This window comes from Salvelinus alpinus, unplaced genomic scaffold, assembly GCF_045679555.1.
Source record: "Salvelinus alpinus unplaced genomic scaffold, SLU_Salpinus.1 scaffold_41, whole genome shotgun sequence".
NCBI classification, from domain to species: Eukaryota; Metazoa; Chordata; class Actinopteri; order Salmoniformes; family Salmonidae; genus Salvelinus; species Salvelinus alpinus.
The window spans coordinates 895,184-899,497 of record NW_027255982.1 but is presented as its reverse complement, the minus strand read 5'-3'; the positions used below and the strand labels follow the sequence as shown (position 1 = coordinate 899,497).

Sequence of the window (4,314 nt, the reverse complement as noted above, 5' to 3'; positions counted from 1 at the left end):
CACCCCACAATGTACCACATTTTAATGCAACCCATGTTTCGAATTTCCGGCGATTTATGTTACACCTTCCGGCTACAACTAGCAGCGTATTTGTGGCGGGAGTTTTCCCATATTGTTGTCAAGGTTGGTTTTTAACAGCGAATTAAGTGTTGATCCGTGCAATAGTTTGGTGTAAAATTGACATGACAATGAACGGCGATGGAGTGCATGGACTGAACGGAGAGACGGTGGCCCCATCTGAAGCTAAACACACCAATGGCACTCCTAGCAAGTCAAACATAGCCTGTGAAAACGGCGAGGCAGAAATCCACGCTGCTAAGCAAAATGGAACTAAGAGAAGAACCCCAACTGATACGTTCTCTTTCACTGCCGAACCTACCATCGATGACATACGACGGATGCAAGCGGAATTTACTGACGAGCGAGACTGGAACCAGTTCCACCAACCCCGCAACCTCCTGCTAGCTATGGTCGGAGAAGTGGGCGAGGTATCTGAGCTGTTCCAGTGGCGTGGCGAGGTGACCGAAGGACTTCCCGGCTGGACCGACTCCGAGCGCGAGCACCTGGCACATGAACTCAGCGACGTCCTCATCTACCTAGTTGAGCTGGCCGAGAAATGTCATATCGATTTACCCCAAGCAGTGCTGCGCAAAATGGCCCTAAATAGGCTGAAGTACCCTGCCAGCAAGGTGCATGGCTCGTCTAAGAAGTACACTGAATACAAGGACTGAGCGATTGCATGCTGTAATGCCCAATTGGCGTAATGAACACACCCCTGCATTTACAAATTAGACAAGAACTGAAAAATACTGTTCAACTTCAGTTAATGGCAATGGAGAATGTTTATACAATCTTTTATTTAGGGCACTACTGTATCTCATTAGTTGGTCAAACTGCCATTAGCTGCTTTTAGTTTTATAAAGTGCGTTTTAATTCCAGTGTTTTTCTTTAACTATATGGTTATTCATCTTTGGACTTCCCTCTGATGGTTTGTCATTTTAACTGTTCCCCAAAGTCAAATGTATAGGCCCTTGTAAGAAGTACATTTTATTTCTTCATAGTATGAGTAACTACATTTAAATCTCTTAAATCCATATTGTTGTCAATGATCGATGGAAGCTATGTTCTTTTGTTGCTTTAAATTTAATGCATGTGTGCGACTGATAGAATCTTCCGCCCAAAAGTAAAAGTGCCTTCAACTATACTTGCTGTCCTGCAGATGCTATGAAATTTATTTATATTGACTCTGTAATGCATTTGTCAATCAGATTTAATCACTTTTGCCTTATTTACTTCCCTGGGAAATGAGCTACAATGGGAGATGGGGAAATTAACACACACACACAACGCTACTATGGGAGATGGGGAAATTAGTGAGCTACTCTTGTAGCTGTTCATTTTGATAAGCAGTCTGTTAAACAGTAGTGTTTCATGGCTCCAGGCCTATGGTTAGTGATCCAATATGAATTGAATATGAATAGCCTTCAATATGAAGGCTAGCCAATGTATATTTGGACACATCCGATGGTTTAATGAGCTACATGTATACTGAAAAATATAAATGCAACAATTTCAAAGATGTTACTGAGTTGCAATTAAATTAGGATATTAGTTGATTGAAATAAATTCATTAGGCTCTAATCTATGGATTTCACATGACTGGGAATACACATATGCATCTATTGGTCACAGATACTTTTTTTTTAAAGGGTAGGGGCGTGGAGTCAGTATCTGGCGTAACAACCATTTGCGTCATGCAGCGCAACAAATTCACATGGAGTCGATTAGGCTGTTGATTGTGGCCTGTGGAATGTTGTACCACTCTTCTTCAATGGATTTGCGAAGTTGCTGGATACTGTCGTACGTCTATCCAAAACATGCTCAGTGGGTGAGTATGCAGGCCATGGAAGAACTGGGACGTTTTCAGCTTCCAGGAATTGTGTACAGGTCCTTGAGATATGGGGCTGTGCATTAACATCATGAAACATGAGGTGATGGCGGCAGATGAATGGCACGACAATGGGCCTCAGAAATGCATTCACATTTCCATAGATAAAATGCAATTGTGTTCATTGTAGCTTATGCCTGCACATTCCATAACCACACCGCCACCATGGGGCGCTCTGTTCACAATGACATCAGCACACCGCTTGCCCACAAAACACCATATACGTGGTCTGCGGTTGTGAGGCCGGTTGGACATACTGCTAAATTCTCTAAAATGACATGTTGATGTACCATCAACACTGATAATTGACTGTATTTGCTCAGGATATGAATACATTTAGGGCCCCCTAGTTTGACTAGCCTGGTCCCTGATTTATTTCTGCCAACTACTATAGTCATAGTCACGCCAAGTCCGCACAAACAGATCTGGGTCCAGGCTGTATTTTCACTTATGGACTCTCCTATTTCTGAAGTTTATAATACACCTTAGAGCAACTGCTCTAAACAAATTGTGTTCAGCCTCGATGAGCCTATATTGAAACGGTCCGTGCTAGGTTAGGTTAGGTAAGGGTTAAGGGGTAGGGACTTCCCAAGGATCCCAAATAGCACTGACCAAATTGAAACCATGGCACTCTGTGTTGATTTGCTGCACCATAGCATACCCCATAGCCTGAGGTAAACATTCCCGAGATACGATGCACAATTTATTTTCATTTTCTAGCATGGTGTGAGCCTATAGCAGCATAACTCCTGGGCCTGGCTGACACATTCTTGGTTTGCTAGTACTATTCAATTTGTGTGGAAATGTCCCAGGCAGGTAGCAGGGTGGAATCAATCTCTCACAGCCGAAGGGGTGGGTTGTCTCTTGTGAATCAGGAAGTAATGTTCCTTCGACCACATTGCTTCCTTCATTGCTATTCAGTATGGCTGCTAGGGGAGAGTGGGATTAAATGAGTGGCACAGCGGTCTAAGGCACTGCATCGCAGGCCCTGGTTCGAATCCAGGCTGTATCACATCCAGCCGTGATTAGGAGTCCCATAGGGCGGCACACAATTGTCCCAGCGTCGTCCTGGTTTGGCCAGGGTAGACTGTCATTCTAAATAAGAATTTGTTCTGAACTGACTTGCCTAGTTAAATAAAGGTTAAATGTAAAAAAAATTACATTCATCATCACTCTGCCAAGGGAAATATAGTATTCTCCACAGGACCTGCTAGTGACCGATGGGACAAGGACATCCCTGCTGGCCAAACCCTCCCCTAACCTGGACGATGCTCGGCCAATTGTGCGCTGCCCCATGGGTCTCCCGGTCGCGGCTGGCTGCGACAGAGCCTGGATTCGAACCCAGAATCTCTAGTGGCACAGCTAGCACTGCGATGCAGTGTCTTATACCACTGCACCACTCGGGAGGCCCCTAACAGATATCTACATATATTTCAGGAGGTTGTGTATCCATGTAAATATACCTTGTCCAAAAAAAGTGGTGTCTTGGCACAATTTACCCTGGGTATGTGGTAAATTGAGCTGAGGGACAGGGTAACTTAAGCCACCTACAAATGTATGTACTGAATGAAATATTACTACTACCTTTTTAAAAACATGTCTATCTCTATTTCCCAAACACAATTCAAAACAATCACTTTTTGTCTTTATCATTTTTCAAACTTTTAACATATGCCAGGCCCAGTTGTTACCTCATATCGCAGCAATAATGCCTTACATTACACCTGGGAAGAAAACACTTAATTTAGCTCAATTTACCACATGGCCATTGGCTCAACTTACCCCAAGGCAAACATTTTGACTATATTAGTCCACACAGCTACAAGGATGCACTTTCATGCTAGGTTTATGAGCTCATATTGAAGCTTATAGAGACCCCAGCTGCTGTATAGAACAATCTTAAAATTATCTACTTTGGTTTAGATAAAAGTGTCATGAAACGTCTAACAAACTCAACTCTGGACCTCGGAGCCAGTTCCACTGCTTGTTATTATTGTTCCCCTCTAATCAGGGACTGATTTAGACCTGAGACACCAGGCTTGTGCAATTCATTATCAGGTAGAACAGAAAACCTGCAGTCTCTAACACAATAAATTAGTTTGACTTTTTAGACCTAACTTGCTTACCTCTTTTTCCATGTGGTTTCTTCCTTCATTGACTCCATGAAAGGATTACCTTTTTGGTCAATTAATTAATTTTGTGTATGGTTTCCTAGAAACACGGGTTGCTCAACTTAACCCTTTGGCTCAACTTACCCCGCTCTCCCCTATAGCTCAGCTTTGTGGTACCTGTTATTTCTCTGAGAGTTGGGGAGTTTGGGTCTTTACCCGCAGCCACAGTGACAGAGCAAGAGAAGTTCTCTGTCT

The 4,314-nt window shown here is 43.2% G+C and overlaps 1 pseudogene; it reads left to right on the top strand.

Annotated features, from left to right (window-relative positions):
• The first annotated feature begins 18 nt into the window (after positions 1-18).
• Positions 19-1,204, top strand: LOC139567056 (dCTP pyrophosphatase 1 pseudogene; annotated as a pseudogene).
• Positions 1,205-4,314: the final 3,110 nt, after the last annotated feature.